Here is a 16,659-nt window from a genome sequence, read left to right as displayed (position 1 = left end):
TGCCTACTTTGCAAACAAGGCAGTATGACGACAACAACCCCAGTTGTGCAGTTGCAACTGTGGAGCATCATGATTTCGTGATACGTCTGCCTACTCTGCAAACAAGGCAGTAGGAGCTCTAAGTCCATAATAGGTGAACAACAATCATTCAACTTGACAGTTCATTCGCGACCTCGGACACAACAACTGACAAAATGGCGTACTGTGCCAACGAAGCTCAAAAAATTATTATTTTTATGATCGAGAGAAGTTGTCACAGTTGCAACTGTGGAGCATCTCGATTTCGTGATACGTCTGCCTACCCTGCAAACAAGGCAGTGCGACGACATCAAACCCAGTTGTCACAGTTGCAACTGTGGAGCAATTTGATTTCGTAATACGTCTGCCTACTCTGCAAACAAGGCAGTAGGAGCTCTACGTCCATAAAAGGTGAAGAACAATCATTCCACTTGAAAGTTCATCACTGACCTCGAACACAACAACTGACAAAACGGCCGACAGCACCAACGAGGCTTGTGAAACAAGTTTTTTAAGACTACGGGATTTTTTGACATCAAGTGTATGGTTTTCCTGTTTTTTTCATATCTACTGCATTAGGCGGTCATCGGACTTTAAAACTCATGCCCCGTGTGAGGCTCGAACTCACGACCTTCAGATTATGAGACTGACGCGCTGCCTACTGCGCCAACGAGGCTCGAAAAACTGTTATTTTTATGATCGAGAGAATTTCTCACACTGTGGAGCGACTCGATTCCGTGATACATCTGCCTACTCTGCAAACAAGGCAGTAGGAGCTCTACGTCCACAAAAGGTGAACAACAATTATTCAACTTGACAGTTCATTCACAACCTCGAACACAACAACTGACAAAACGGCGTACTGTGCCAACAAGGCTCAAAAAACAGTTATTTTTATGATCGAGAGAAGTTGTCACAGTTGCAACTGTGGAGCATCTCGATTTCGTGATACGTCTGCCTACTCTGCAAACAAGGCAGTATGACGACAACAACCCAAGTTGTCGCAGTTGCAACTGTGGAGCATCTCGATTTCGTGATACGTCTGCCTACTCTGCAAACAAGGCAGTAGGAGCTCTACGTCCACAAAAGGTGAACAACAATTATTCAACTTGACAGTTCATTCCCGACCTCGAACACAACAACTGACAAAATGGCCTACTGCACCAACGAGGCTTTGGAAATATACACTTTTGTCACTGACATGTTGTCACAGCAGCAAGAGGGCCATAGCAGACGCAAAACAACAAAACAAAACAATCCTGATTGAATGGTGGTGTATTCGTATGATGGTTTTGTAAGACTACGAGATTTTTTGGCATCAATTGTATGGTTTTTATTTTTTTTACATATCTACTGCATTGTGTGGTCATCGGACTTTAAAACTCATGCCCCGTGTGAGGCTCGAACTCACGACCTTCAGATTATGAGACTGACGCGCTGCCTACTGCGCCAACGAGGCTCGAAAAAAACGACATTTTAATGATCTACAGAATTTGTCACAATTGCAACTGTGGAGACACTCGATTTCGTGATACGTCTGCCTACTCTGCAAACAAGGCAGTAGGAGCTCTACGTCTATAAAAGGTGACCAACAATCATTGAACTTGACAGTTCATTCGCGACCACGGACACAACAACTAACAAAACGGCGTACTGTGCCAATGAAACTCAAAAAACTGTTATTTTTATGATTGAGAGAAGTTGTCACAGTTGCAACTATGGAGCATCTCGATTTCGTGATACGTTTGCCTACTTTGCAAACAAGGCAGTATGACGACAACAACCCCAGTTGTCGCAGTTGCAACTGTGGAGCATCTCGATTTCGTGATACGTCTGCCTACTCTGCAAACAAGGCCGTGCGACGACATCAACCCCAGTTGTCACAGTTGAAACTTTGGAGCAATTCGATTTCGTAATACGTCTGCCTACTCTGCAAACAAGGCATAAAAGGTGAACAAGAATCATTCCACTTGAAAGTTCATCCCTGACCTCGAACACAACAACTGACAAAAGGGCTGACTGCGCCAACGAGGCTTGGGAAACGAGTTCTGTGAGACTACGGGATTTTTGGCATCAATTGTATGGTTTTTATTTTTTTTACATATCTACTGCATTTTGTGGTCATCGGACTTTAAAACTCATGCCCCGTGTGAGGCTCGAACTCACGACCTTCAGATTATGAGACTGACGCGCTGCCTGCTGCGCCAACGAGGCTTGAAAAACAATATTTTTATGATGGACAGAATTTGTCACAGTTGCAACTGTGAAGACACTTGATTTCGTGAAACGTCTACCTACTCTGCAAACAAGGCATAAGGAGCTCTACGTCCACAAAAGGTGAACAACAATCATTCAACTTGACAGTTCATTCGCGACCCTCGGACACAACAACTGACAAAACGGCGTGCTGTGCCAACGAAACTCAAAAAACTGTTATTTTTATGATCGAGAGAAGTTGTCACAGTTGCAACTGTGGAGCATCTCGATTTCGTGATACGTCTGCCTACCCTGCAAACAAGGCAGTGCGACGACATCAAACCCAGTTGTCACAGTTGCAACTGTGGAGCAATTTGATTTCGTAATACGTCTGCCTACTCTGCAAACAAGGCAGTAGGAGCTCTACGTCCATAAAAGGTGAAGAACAATCATTCCACTTGAAAGTTCATCACTGACCTCGAACACAACAACTGACAAAACGGCCGACAGCACCAACGAGGCTTGTGAAACAAGTTTTTTAAGACTACGGGATTTTTTGACATCAAGTGTATGGTTTTCCTGTTTTTTACATATCTACTGCATTAGGCGGTCATCGGACTTTAAAACTCATGCCCCGTGTGAGGCTCGAACTCACGACCTTCAGATTATGAGACTGACGCGCTGCCTACTGCGCCAACGAGGCTCGAAAAACTGTTATTTTTATGATCGAGAGAATTTGTCACACTGTGGAGCGACTCGATTCCGTGATACATCTGCCTACTCTGCAAACAAGGCAGTAGGAGCTCTACGTCCACAAAAGGTGAACAACAATTATTCAACTTGACAGTTCATTCACAACCTCGAACACAACAACTGACAAAACGGCGTACTGTGCCAACAAGGCTCAAAAAACAGTTATTTTTATGATCGAGAGAAGTTGTCACAGTTGCAACTGTGGAGCATCTCGATTTCGTGATACGTCTGCCTACTCTGCAAACAAGGCAGTATGACGACAACAACCCAAGTTGTCGCAGTTGCAACTGTGGAGCATCTCGATTTCGTGATACGTCTGCCTACTCTGCAAACAAGGCAGTAGGAGCTCTACGTCCACAAAAGGTGAACAACAATTATTCAACTTGACAGTTCATTCCCGACCTCGAACACAACAACTGACAAAATGGCCTACTGCACCAACGAGGCTTTGGAAATATACACTTTTGTCACTGACATGTTGTCACAGCAGCAAGAGGGCCATAGCAGACGCAAAACAACAAAACAAAACAATCCTGATTGAATGGTGGTGTATTGGTATGATGGTTTTGTAAGACTACGAGATTTTTTGGCATCAATTGTATGGTTTTTATTTTTTTTACATATCTACTGCATTGTGTGGTCATCGGACTTTAAAACTCATGCCCCGTGTGAGGCTCGAACTCACGACCTTCAGATTATGAGACTGACGCGCTGCCTACTGCGCCAACGAGGCTCGAAAAAACGACATTTTAATGATCTACAGAATTTGTCACAATTGCAACTGTGGAGACACTCGATTTCGTGATACGTCTGCCTACTCTGCAAACAAGGCAGTAGGAGCTCTACGTCTATAAAAGGTGACCAACAATCATTGAACTTGACAGTTCATTCGCGACCACGGACACAACAACTAACAAAACGGCGTACTGTGCCAATGAAACTCAAAAAACTGTTATTTTTATGATTGAGAGAAGTTGTCACAGTTGCAACTATGGAGCATCTCGATTTCGTGATACGTTTGCCTACTTTGCAAACAAGGCAGTATGACGACAACAACCCCAGTTGTCGCAGTTGCAACTGTGGAGCATCTCGATTTCGTGATACGTCTGCCTACTCTGCAAACAAGGCCGTGCGACGACATCAACCCCAGTTGTCACAGTTGAAACTTTGGAGCAATTCGATTTCGTAATACGTCTGCCTACTCTGCAAACAAGGCATAAAAGGTGAACAAGAATCATTCCACTTGAAAGTTCATCCCTGACCTCGAACACAACAACTGACAAAAGGGCTGACTGCGCCAACGAGGCTTGGGAAACGAGTTCTGTGAGACTACGGGATTTTTGGCATCAATTGTATGGTTTTTAATTTTTTTACATATCTACTGCATTTTGTGGTCATCGGACTTTAAAACTCATGCCCCGTGTGAGGCTCGAACTCACGACCTTCAGATTATGAGACTGACGCGCTGCCTGCTGCGCCAACGAGGCTCGAAAAAACAAAATTTTTATGATGGACAGAATTTGTCACAGTTGCAACTGTGAAGACACTTGATTTCGTGAAACGTCTACCTACTCTGCAAACAAGGCATAAGGAGCTCTACGTCCACAAAAGGTGAACAACAATCATTCAACTTGACAGTTCATTCGCGACCTCGGACACAACAACTGACAAAACGGCGTGCTGTGCCAACGAAACTCAAAAAACTGTTATTTTTATGATCGAGAGAAGTTGTCACAGTTGCAACTGTGGAGCATCTCGATTTCGTGATACGTTTGCCTACTTTGCAAACAAGGCAGTATGACGACAACAACCCCAGTTGTCGCAGTTGCAACTGTGGAGCATCTCGATTTCGTGATACGTCTGCCTACTCTGCAAACAAGGCAGTAGGAGCTCTACGTCCATAAAAGGTGAAGAACAATCATTCCACTTGAAAGTTCATCACTGACCTCGAAAACAACAACTGACAAAACGGCCGACAGCACCAACGAGGCTTGTGAAACAAGTTTTTTAAGACTACGGGATTTTTTGACATCAATTGTATGGTTTTCCTGTTTTTTACATATCTACTGCATTAGGCGGTCATCGGACTTTAAAACTCATGCCCCGTGTGAGGCTCGAACTCACGACCTTCAGATTATGAGACTGACGTGCTGCCTACTGCGCCAACGAGGCTCGAAAAACTGTTATTTTTATGATCGAGAGAATTTCTCACACTGTGGAGCGACTCGATTCCGTGATACGTCTGCCTACTCTGCAAACAAGGCAGTAGGAGCTCTACGTCCACAAAAGGTGAACAACAATTATTCAACTTGACAGTTCATTCACAACCTCGAACACAACAACTGACAAAACGGCGTACTGTGCCAACAAGGCTCAAAAAACAGTTATTTTTATGATCGAGAGAAGTTGTCACAGTTGCAACTGTGGAGCATCTCGATTTCGTGATACGTCTGCCTACTCTGCAAACAAGGCAGTATGACGACAACAACCCAAGTTGTCGCAGTTGCAACTGTGGAGCATCTAGATTTCGTGATACGTCTGCCTACTCTGCAAACAAGGCAGTAGGAGCTCTACGTCCACAAAAGGTGAACAACAATTATTCAACTTGACAGTTCATTCCCGACCTCGAACACAACAACTGACAAAATGGCCTACTGCACCAACGAGGCTTTGGAAATATACACTTTGTCACTGACATGTTGTCACAGCAGCAAGAGGGCCATAGCAGACGCAAAACAACAAAACAAAAAAATCCTGATTGAATGGTGGTGTATTGGTATGATGGTTTTGTAAGACTACGAGATTTTTGGCATCAATTGTATGGTTTTTATTTTTTTACATATCTACTGCATTGTGTGGTCATCGGACTTTAAAACTCATGCCCCGTGTGAGGCTCGAACTCACGACCTTCAGATTATGAGACTGACGCGCTGCCTACTGCGCCAACGAGGCTCGAAAAACTGTTATTTTTATGATCGAGAGAATTTCTCACACTGTGGAGCGACTCGATTCCGTGATACGTCTGCCTACTCTGCAAACAAGGCAGTAGGAGCTCTACGTCCACAAAAGGTGAACAACAATTATTCAACTTGACAGTTCATTCACAACCTCGAACACAACAACTGACAAAACGGCGTACTGTGCCAACAAGGCTCAAAAAACAGTTATTTTTATGATCGAGAGAAGTTGTCACAGTTGCAACTGTGGAGCATCTCGATTTCGTGATACGTCTGCCTACTCTGCAAACAAGGCAGTATGACGACAACAACCCAAGTTGTCGCAGTTGCAACTGTGGAGCATCTCGATTTCGTGATACGTCTGCCTACTCTGCAAACAAGGCAGTAGGAGCTCTACGTCCACAAAAGGTGAACAACAATTATTCAACTTGACAGTTCATTCGCGACCACGGACACAACAACTGACAAAATGGCCTACTGCACCAACGAGGCTTGTGGAAATATACACTTTGTCACTGACATGTTGTCACAGCAGCAAGAGGGCCATAGCAGACGCAAAACAACACAATCCTGATTGAATGGTGGTGTATTGGTATGATGGTTTTGTAAGACTACGAGGGATTTTTTGGCATCAATTGTATGGTTTTTATTTTTTTTACATATCTACTGCATTGTGTGGTCATCGGACTTTAAAACTCATGCCCCGTGTGAGGCTCGAACTCACGACCTTCAGATTATGAGACTGACGCGCTGCCTACTGCGCCAACGAGGCTCGAAAAACTGTTATTTTAATGATCTACAGAATTTGTCACAATTGCAACTGTGGAGACACTCGATTTCGTGATACGTCTGCCTACTCTGCAAACAAGGCAGTAGGAGCTCTACGTCCACAAAAGGTGAACAACAATCATTGAACTTGACAGTTCATTCGCGACCACGGACACAACAACTAACAAAACGGCGTACTGTGCCAATGAAACTCAAAAAACTGTTATTTTTATGATCGAGAGAAGTTGTCACAGTTGCAACTGTGGAGCATCTCGATTTCGTGATACGTTTGCCTACTTTGCAAACAAGGCAGTATGACGACAACAACCCCAGTTGTCGCAGTTGCAACTGTGGAGCATCTCGATTTCGTGATACGTCTGCCTACTCTGCAAACAAGGCCGTGCGACGACATCAACCCCAGTTGTCACAGTTGAAACTTTGGAGCAATTCGATTTCGTAATACGTCTGCCTACTCTGCAAACAAGGCATAAAAGGTGAACAAGAATCATTCCACTTGAAAGTTCATCCCTGACCTCGAACACAACAACTGACAAAAGGGCTGACTGCGCCAGCGAGGCTTGGGAAACGAGTTCTGGGAGACTACGGGATTTGTGGCATCAATTGTATGGTTTTTATTTTTTTTACATATCTACTGCATTTTGTGGTCATTGGACTTTAAAACTCATGCCCCGTGTGAGGGTTGAACTCACGACCTTCAGATTATGAGACTGACGCGCTGCCTGCTGCGCCAACGAGGCTCGAAAAAACAATATTTTTATGATGGACAGAATTTGTCACAGTTGCAACTGTGGAGACACTTGTTTTCGTGAAACGTCTACCTACTCTGCAAACAAGGCATAAGGAGCTCTACGTCCACAAAAGGTGAACAACAATCATTCAACTTGACAGTTCATTCGCGACCTCGGACACAACAACTGACAAAACGGCGTGCTGTGCCAACGAAACTCAAAAAACTGTTATTTTTATGATCGAGAGAAGTTGTCACAGTTGCAACTGTGGAGCATCTCGATTTCGTGATACGTCTGCCTACTCTGCAAACAAGGCAGTAGGAGCTCTACGTCCATAAAAGGTGAAGAACAATCATTCCACTTGAAAGTTCATCACTGACCTCGAACACAACAACTGACAAAACGGCCGACAGCACCAACGAGGCTTGTGAAACAAGTTTTTTAAGACTACGGGATTTTTTGACATCAATTGTATGGTTTTCCTGTTTTTTACATATCTACTGCATTAGGCGGTCATCGGACTTTAAAACTCATGCCCCGTGTGAGGCTCGAACTCACGACCTTCAGATTATGAGACTGACGCGCTGCCTACTGCGCCAACGAGGCTCGAAAAACTGTTATTTTTATGATCGAGAGAATTTCTCACACTGTGGAGCGACTCGATTCCGTGATACGTCTGCCTACTCTGCAAACAAGGCATTAGGAGCTCTACGTCCATAAAAGATGAACAACAATCACTGAACTTGACAGTTCATTCGCGACCTCGGACACAACAACTAACAAAACGGCGTACTGTGCCAACGAAACTCAAAAAACTGTTATTTTTATGATCGAGAGAAGTTGTCACAGTTGCAACTGTGGAGCATCTCGATTTCGTGATACGTTTGCCTACTTTGCAAACAAGGCAGTATGACGACAACAACCCCAGTTGTCGCAGTTGCAACTGTGGAGCATCTCGATTTCGTGATACGTCTGCCTACTCTGCAAACAAGGCAGTATGACGAGAACAACCCCAGTTGTCGCAGTAGCAACTGTGGAGCATCTCGATTTCGTGATACGTCTGCCTACTCTGCAAACAAGGCAGTGCGACGACATCAAACCCAGTTGTCACAGTTGCAACTGTGGAGCAATTTGATTTCGTAATACGTCTGCCTACTCTGCAAACAAGGCAGTAGGAGCTCTACGTCCATAAAAGGTGAAGAACAATCATTCCACTTGAAAGTTCATCACTGACCTCGAACACAACAACTGACAAAACGGCCGACAGTGTGGAGACACTCGATTTCGTGATACGTCTGCCTACTCTGCAAACAAGGCAGTAGGAGCTCTACGTCCATAAAAGGTGACCAACAATCATTGAACTTGACAGTTCATTCGCGACCACGGACACAACAACTAACAAAACGGCGTACTGTGCCAATGAAACTCAAAAAACTGTTATTTTTATGATCGAGAGAAGTTGTCACAGTTGCAACTGTGGAGCATCTCGATTTCGTGATACGTTTGCCTACTTTGCAAACAAGGCAGTATGACGACAACAACCCCAGTTGTCGCAGTTGCAACTGTGGAGCATCTCGATTTCGTGATACGTCTGCCTACTCTGCAAACAAGGCCGTGCGACGACATCAACCCCAGTTGTCACAGTTGAAACTTTGGAGCAATTCGATTTCGTAATACGTCTGCCTACTCTGCAAACAAGGCATAAAAGGTGAACAGGAATCATTCCACTTGAAAGTTCATCCCTGACCTCGAACACAACAACTGACAAAAGGGCTGACTGCGCCAACGAGGCTTGGGAAACGAGTTCTGTGAGACTACGGGATTTTTGGCATCAATTGTATGGTTTTTATTTTTTTTACATATCTACTGCATTTTGTGGTCATCGGACTTTAAAACTCATGCCCCGTGTGAGGGTCGAACTCACGACCTTCAGATTATGAGACTGACGCGCTGCCTGCTGCGCCAACGAGGCTCGAAAAAACAATATTTTTATGATGGACAGAATTTGTCACAGTTGCAACTGTGGAGACACTTGATTTCGTGAAACGTCTACCTACTCTGCAAACAAGGCATAAGGAGCTCTACGTCCACAAAAGGTGAACAACAATCATTCAACTTGACAGTTCATTCGCGACCTCGGACACAACAACTGACAAAACGGCGTGCTGTGCCAACGAAACTCAAAAATCTGTTATTTTTATGATCGAGAGAAGTTGTCACAGTTGCAACTGTGGAGCATCTCGATTTCGTGATACGTTTGCCTACTTTGCAAACAAGGCAGTATGACGACAACAACCCCAGTTGTCGCAGTTGCAACTGTGGAGCATCTCGATTTCGTGATACGTCTGCCTACTCTGCAAACAAGGCAGTGCGACGACATCAAACCCAGTTGTCACAGTTGCAACTGTGGAGCAATTTGATTTCGTAATACGTCTGCCTACTCTGCAAACAAGGCAGTAGGAGCTCTACGTCCACAAAAGGTGAACAACAATTATTCAACTTGACAGTTCATTCCCGACCTCGAACACAACAACTGACAAAATGGCCTACTGCACCAACGAGGCTTTGGAAATATACACTTTTGTCACTGACATGTTGTCACAGCAGCAAGAGGGCAATAGCAGACACAAAACAACAAAACAAAACAATCCTGATTGAATGGTGGTGTATTGGTATGATGGTTTTGTAAGACTACGAGATTTTTTGGCATCAATTGTATGGTTTTTATTTTTTTTACATATCTACTGCATTGTGTGGTCATCGGACTTTAAAACTCATGCCCCGTGTGAGGCTTAAACTCACGACCTTCAGATTATGAGATTGACGCGCTGCCTACTGCGCCAACGAGGCTCAAAAAAACGACATTTTAATGATCTACAGAATTTGTCACAATTGCAACTGTGGAGACACTTGATTTCGTGAAACGTCTACCTACTCTGCAAACAAGGCATTAGGAGCTCTACGTCCATAAAAGATGAACAACAATTATTCAACTTGACAGTTCATTCACGACCTCGAACACAACAACTGACAAAACGGCCTACTGCACCAACGAGGCTTGGGAAATATACACTTTTGTCACTGACATGTTGTCACAGCAGCAAGAGGGCAATAGCAGACACAAAACAACAAAACAAAACAATCCTGATTGAATGGTGGTGTATTGGTATGATGGTTTTGTAAGACTACGAGATTTTTTGGCATCAATTGTATGGTTTTTATTTTTTTTACATATCTACTGCATTGTGTGGTCATCGGACTTTAAAACTCTTGCCCTGTGTGAGGCTCGTTATTTTTAGGATCGAGAGAATTTGTCACAGTTGCAACTGTGGAGACACTCGATTTTGTGAAACGTCTACCTACTCTGCAAACAAGGCTGTGCGATGACATCAACCCCAGTTGTCGCAGTTGCAACTGTGGAGCATCTCGATTTTGTGATACGTCTGCCTACTCTGCAAACAAGGCAGTATGACGAGAACAACCCCAGTTGTCGCAGTAGCAACTGTGGAGCATCTCGATTTCGTGATACGTCTGCCTACTCTGCAAACAAGGCAGTGCGGCGACATCAAACCCAGTTGTCACAGTTGCAACTGTGGAGCAATTTGATTTCGTAATACGTCTGCCCTGCAAACAAGGCAGTGGCATCAACCCCAGTTGTCCAGTTGAAACTTTGGAGCAATTTTTCGTACGTCTGCCTACTCTGCAAACAAGGCATAAAAGGTGAACAAGAATCATTCCACTTGAAAGTTCATCCCTGACCTCGAACACAACAACTGACAAAAGGGCTGACAGAGCCAACGAGGCTTGGGAAACAAGTTTTTTGAGACTACGGGATTTTGTGGCATCAATTGTATGGTTTTCCTTTTTTTACATATCTACTGCATTTATGTGGTCATCGGACTTTAAAACTCATGCCCCGTGTGAGGCTCGGACTCACGACCTTCAGATTATGAGACTGACGCGCTGCCTACTGCGCCAACGAGGCTCGAAAAAACAATATTTTTATGATGGACAGAATTTGTCACAGTTGCAACTGTGGAGACACTTGATTTCGTGAAACGTCTACCTACTCTGCAAACAAGGCATTAGGAGCTCTACGTCCACAAAAGGTGAACAACAATCATTCAACTTGACAGTTCATTCGCGACCTCGGACACAACAACTAACAAAACGGCGTACTGTGCCAACGAAACTCAAAAAACTGTTATTTTTATGATCGAGAGAAGTTGTCACAGTTGCAACTGTGGAGCATCTCGATTTCGTGATACGTTTGCCTACTTTGCAAACAAGGCAGTATGACGACAACAACCCCAGTTGTCGCAGTTGCAACTGTGGAGCATCTCGATTTCGTGATACGTCTGCCTACTCTGCAAACAAGGCAGTAGGAGCTCTACGTCCATAAAAGGTGACCAACAATCATTGAACTTGACAGTTCATTCGCGACCTCGGACACAACAACTAACAAAACGGCGTACTGTGCCAACGAAACTCAAAAAACTGTTATTTTTATGATCGAGAGAAGTTGTCACAGTTGCAACTGTGGAGCATCTCGATTTCGTGATACGTTTGCCTACTTTGCAAACAAGGCAGTATGACGACAACAACCCCAGTTGTCGCAGTTGCAACTGTGGAGCATCTCGATTTCGTGATACGTCGCCTACTCTGCAAACAAGGCAGTATGACGAGAACAACCCCAGTTGTCGCAGTTGCAACTGTGGAGCATCTCGATTTCGTGATACGTCTGCCTACTCTGCAAACAAGGCAGTGCGACGACATCAAACCCAGTTGTCACAGTTGCAACTGTGGAGCATCTCGATTTCGTGATACGTCTGCCTACTCTGCAAACAAGGCATTAGGAGCTCTACGTCCATAAAAGATGAACAACAATCACTGAACTTGACAGTTCATTCGCGACCTCGGACACAACAACTGACAAAATGGCCTACTGCACCAACGAGGCTTTGGAAATATACACTTTTGTCACTGACATGTTGTCACAGCAGCAAGAGGGCCATAGCAGACGCAAAACAACAAAACAAAAAAATCCTGATTGAATGGTGGTGTATTGGTATGATGGTTTTGTAAGACTACGAGATTTTTTGGCATCAATTGTATGGTTTTTATTTTTTTTACATATCTACTGCATTGTGTGGTCATCGGACTTTAAAACTCATGCCCCGTGTGAGGCTCGAACTCACGACCTTCAGATTATGAGACTGACGCGCTGCCTACTGCGCCAACGAGGTGAATTTTTTTATAATAGAGAAAATTTTTCACACTTTGGGGTTACTGAACAGGCATTAACCAAAAAGAGAAAAAAAACACTAAATTAAATTTCCCCACCCAAAAAAAAAAAAAAAATAAAAAAAAAAACTGACATTTTTATGATCTACAGAATTTGTCACAATTGCAACTGTGGAGACACTCGATTTCGTGATACGTTTGCCTACTTTGCAAACAAGGCAGTATGACGACAACAACCCCAGTTGTCGCAGTTGCAACTGTGGAGCATCTCGATTTCGTGATACGTCTGCCTACTCTGCAAACAAGGCAGTGCGACGACATCAAACCCAGTTGTCACAGTTGCAACTGTGGAGCAATTTGATTTCGTAATACGTCTGCCTACTCTGCAAACAAGGCAGTAGGAGCTCTACGTCCATAAAAGGTGAAGAACAATCATTCCACTTGAAAGTTCATCACTGACCTCGAACACAACAACTGACAAAACGGCCGACAGCACCAACGAGGCTTGTGAAACAAGTTTTTTAAGACTACGGGATTTTTTGACATCAATTGTATGGTTTTTATTTTTTTTACATATCTACTGCATTTTGTGGTCATCGGACTTTAAAACTCATGCCCTGTGTGAGGGTCGGACTCACGACCTTCAGATTATGAGACTGACGCGCTGCCTACTGCGCCAACGAGGCTCGAAAAAACAATATTTTTATGATGGACAGAATTTGTCACAGTTGCAACTGTGGAGACACTTGATTTCGTGAAACGTCTACCTACTCTGCAAACAAGGCATAAGGAGCTCTACGTCCACAAAAGGTGAACAACAATCATTCAACTTGACAGTTCATTCGCGACCTCGGACACAACAACTGACAAAACGGCGTGCTGTGCCAACGAAACTCAAAAAACTGTTATTTTTATGATCGAGAGAAGTTGTCACAGTTGCAACTGTGGAGCATCTCGATTTCGTGATACGTTTGCCTACTTTGCAAACAAGGCAGTATGACGACAACAACCCCAGTTGTCGCAGTTGCAACTGTGGAGCATCTCGATTTCGTGATACGTCTGCCTACTCTGCAAACAAGGCAGTAGGAGCTCTACGTCCATAAAAGGTGACCAACAATCATTGAACTTGACAGTTCATTCGCGACCTCGGACACAACAACTAACAAAACGGCGTACTGTGCCAACGAAACTCAAGAAACTGTTATTTTTATGATCGAGAGAAGTTGTCACAGTTGCAACTGTGGAGCATCTCGATTTCGTGATACGTTTGCCTACTTTGCAAACAAGGCAGTATGACGACAACAACCCCAGTTGTCGCAGTTGCAACTGTGGAGCATCTCGATTTCGTGATACGTCTGCCTACTCTGCAAACAAGGCAGTATGACGAGAACAACCCCAGTTGTCGCAGTAGCAACTGTGGAGCATCTCGATTTCGTGATACGTCTGCCTACTCTGCAAACAAGGCAGTGCGACGACATCAAACCCAGTTGTCACAGTTGCAACTGTGGAGCAATTTGATTTCGTAATACGTCTGCCTACTCTGCAAACAAGGCAGTAGGAGCTCTACGTCCACAAAAGGTGAACAACAATTATTCAACTTGACAGTTCATTCACGACCTCGAACACAACAACTGACAAAATGGCCTACTGCACCAACGAGGCTTGGGAAATATACACTTTTGTCACTGACATGTTGTCACAGCAGCAAGAGGGCCATAGCAGACGCAAAACAACGAAACAAAACAATCCTGATTGAATGGTGGTGTATTGGTATGATGGTTTTGTAAGACTACGAGATTTTTTGGCATCAATTGTATGGTTTTTATTTTTTTTACATATCTACTGCATTGTGTGGTCATCGGACTTTAAAACTCATGCCCCGTGTGAGGCTCGAACTCACGACCTTTCAGATTATGAGACTGACGCGCTGCCTACTGCGCCAACGAGGCTCGAAAAAATGTCATTTTTATGATCTACAGAATTTGTCACAATTGCAACTGTGGAGACACTCGATAAAGATGATCTGAACTTGACAGTCATTGCCTACTTTGGCAACAACAAGGCAGTACTGTGAACGAAATCAACAACCCCAGTTGTCGCAGTTGCAACTGTGGAGCATCTCGATTTCGTGATACGTTTGCCTACTCTGCAAACAAGGCAGTGCGACGACATCAAACCCAGTTGTCACAGTTGCAACTGTGGAGCAATCTTGATTTCGTAATACGTCTGCCTACTCTGCAAACAAGGCAGTAGGAGCTCTACCGTCCATAAAAGGTGAAGAACAATCATTCCACTTGAAAGTTCATCACTGACCTCGAACACAACAACTGACAAAACGGCGCGACAGCACCAACGAGGCTTGTGAAACAAGTTTTTAAGACTAGGGATTTTGACATCAATTGTATGGTTTTCCTGTTTTTTACATATCTACTGCATTAGGCGGTCATCGGACTTTAAAACTCATGCCCCGTGTGAGGCTCGAACTCACGACCTTCAGATTATGAGACTGACGCGCTGCCTACTGCGCCAACGAGGCTCGAAAAACTGTTATTTTTATGATCGAAAGAATTTCTCACACTGTGGAGCGATCTCGATTCCGTGATACGTCTGCCTACTCTGCAAACAAGGCAGTAGGAGCTCTACGTCCACAAAAGGTGAACAACAATTATTCAACTTGACAGTTCATTCACGACCTCGAACACAACAACTGACAAAATGGCCTACTGCACCAACGAGGCTTTGGAAATATACACTTTTGTCACTGACATGTTGTCACAGCAGCAAGAGGGCCATAGCAGACGCAAAACAACAAAACAAAACAATCCTGATTGAATGGTGGTGTATTGGTATGATGGTTTTGTAAGACTACGAGATTTTTTGGCATCAATTGTATGGTTTTTATTTTTTTTAAATATCTACTGCATTGTGTGGTCATCGGACTTTAAAACTCATGCCCCGTGTGAGGCTCAAACTCACGACCTTCAGATTATGAGACTGACGCGCTGCCTACTGCGCCAACGAGGCTCAAAAAAACTGTTATATTTATGATCAAGAGAATTTGTCACAGTTGCAACTGTGGAGACACTCGATTTCGTGAAACGTCTACCTACTCTGCAAACAAGGCTGTGCGACGACATCAACCCCAGTTGTCACAGTTGCAACTGTGGAGCAACTCGATTTCGTGATACGTCTGCCTACTCCGCAAACAAGGCAGTAGGATCACAGTTTTCATGAGTGGAACTGCTCAGTTGACATGAAACTGAAGATGTTAAGACTTTCCATTATCCCAAATTCCTCCGTGTTGACAACAGTGCTGTGGACAGAGGTATTCTATTTTAGTGGCTGCCCATCAATTTGTCCCATTCTCGTCAATGAGATATGTCAGAATCGCTTTGAGGGAATTTTTTCAAATTATTAAAGGATGAACTGATTAGATTATGGTGGTAAAAGGTAAAATGTTTGGCTATAACTCAAGTATTCAAACGCTGATCATGACAAAATTACACACAAATGTCTAATAGGTATATATAGTTGAATGAAACACAATACTAACAATATAGCAAAAATAATAACAAGAAATAATAATACAGTGCATGTGGTAGTAGTCAGTTTACTTAGTGGGGAATGTGTGTGCATGGACGAGCGTGAGGTATGGTGTCAGATTTAAGCAGGATGGTGTACAACAAAGATGAATACAAAGATGAGTAGGAGAGATGCTGGACTGAGAGCGTTAATAGAGGCCTTGTCACATGTTAAAAATTTGAGCAATAACCATTCAGCTTATCCTTGAGCTCAGAAACAACTGACAAAACGTCCACTTGTACATTTTCAAAACCTCTCGTCCATGTTGGCTTAAGAGCTGAACACTGACAAAAGGAGGGGAGCCCAGGTCAAGGGAAACACCAGAGTAGAACTACAACAAAGAAAAACTACAGAGCATGTGGTAGTCAGAGGTGAATGTGTGTGCATGGGTA

General features: G+C 43.8%; 1 protein-coding gene and 18 non-coding genes across 23 annotated transcripts in view; all 19 read right to left on the bottom strand.

Annotated features, from left to right (window-relative positions):
- Positions 1–16,659, bottom strand: part of LOC127361717 (cytoplasmic dynein 2 heavy chain 1) — a 150,939-nt gene that overhangs the window by 63,346 nt on the left and 70,934 nt on the right. The window lies entirely within an intron of this gene.
- On the bottom strand, positions 622–694 carry trnam-cau (transfer RNA methionine (anticodon CAU)). The gene has a single exon. It is a non-coding gene; the product is annotated as a tRNA-Met (tRNA).
- On the bottom strand, positions 1,405–1,477 carry trnam-cau (transfer RNA methionine (anticodon CAU)). Its single transcript has one exon. It is a non-coding gene; the product is annotated as a tRNA-Met (tRNA).
- On the bottom strand, positions 2,160–2,232 carry trnam-cau (transfer RNA methionine (anticodon CAU)). The gene has a single exon. It is a non-coding gene; the product is annotated as a tRNA-Met (tRNA).
- Positions 2,845–2,917, bottom strand: trnam-cau (transfer RNA methionine (anticodon CAU)). Its single transcript has one exon. It is a non-coding gene; the product is annotated as a tRNA-Met (tRNA).
- On the bottom strand, positions 3,628–3,700 carry trnam-cau (transfer RNA methionine (anticodon CAU)). Its single transcript has one exon. It is a non-coding gene; the product is annotated as a tRNA-Met (tRNA).
- trnam-cau (transfer RNA methionine (anticodon CAU)) lies at positions 4,382–4,454 on the bottom strand. The gene has a single exon. It is a non-coding gene; the product is annotated as a tRNA-Met (tRNA).
- trnam-cau (transfer RNA methionine (anticodon CAU)) lies at positions 5,067–5,139 on the bottom strand. Its single transcript has one exon. It is a non-coding gene; the product is annotated as a tRNA-Met (tRNA).
- Positions 5,847–5,919, bottom strand: trnam-cau (transfer RNA methionine (anticodon CAU)). The gene has a single exon. It is a non-coding gene; the product is annotated as a tRNA-Met (tRNA).
- On the bottom strand, positions 6,624–6,696 carry trnam-cau (transfer RNA methionine (anticodon CAU)). The gene has a single exon. It is a non-coding gene; the product is annotated as a tRNA-Met (tRNA).
- Positions 7,378–7,450, bottom strand: trnam-cau (transfer RNA methionine (anticodon CAU)). Its single transcript has one exon. It is a non-coding gene; the product is annotated as a tRNA-Met (tRNA).
- Positions 7,975–8,047, bottom strand: trnam-cau (transfer RNA methionine (anticodon CAU)). Its single transcript has one exon. It is a non-coding gene; the product is annotated as a tRNA-Met (tRNA).
- trnam-cau (transfer RNA methionine (anticodon CAU)) lies at positions 9,341–9,413 on the bottom strand. The gene has a single exon. It is a non-coding gene; the product is annotated as a tRNA-Met (tRNA).
- On the bottom strand, positions 10,219–10,291 carry trnam-cau (transfer RNA methionine (anticodon CAU)). The gene has a single exon. It is a non-coding gene; the product is annotated as a tRNA-Met (tRNA).
- Positions 11,354–11,426, bottom strand: trnam-cau (transfer RNA methionine (anticodon CAU)). The gene has a single exon. It is a non-coding gene; the product is annotated as a tRNA-Met (tRNA).
- Positions 12,615–12,687, bottom strand: trnam-cau (transfer RNA methionine (anticodon CAU)). The gene has a single exon. It is a non-coding gene; the product is annotated as a tRNA-Met (tRNA).
- On the bottom strand, positions 14,561–14,634 carry trnam-cau (transfer RNA methionine (anticodon CAU)). The gene has a single exon. It is a non-coding gene; the product is annotated as a tRNA-Met (tRNA).
- trnam-cau (transfer RNA methionine (anticodon CAU)) lies at positions 15,149–15,221 on the bottom strand. The gene has a single exon. It is a non-coding gene; the product is annotated as a tRNA-Met (tRNA).
- trnam-cau (transfer RNA methionine (anticodon CAU)) lies at positions 15,637–15,709 on the bottom strand. Its single transcript has one exon. It is a non-coding gene; the product is annotated as a tRNA-Met (tRNA).

The sequence above is a fragment of the Dicentrarchus labrax genome, unplaced genomic scaffold (assembly GCF_905237075.1).
Source record: "Dicentrarchus labrax unplaced genomic scaffold, dlabrax2021, whole genome shotgun sequence".
In the NCBI taxonomy this organism is placed as follows: domain Eukaryota; kingdom Metazoa; phylum Chordata; class Actinopteri; family Moronidae; genus Dicentrarchus; species Dicentrarchus labrax.
This window is presented reverse-complemented; position numbering and strand designations above follow the sequence as displayed.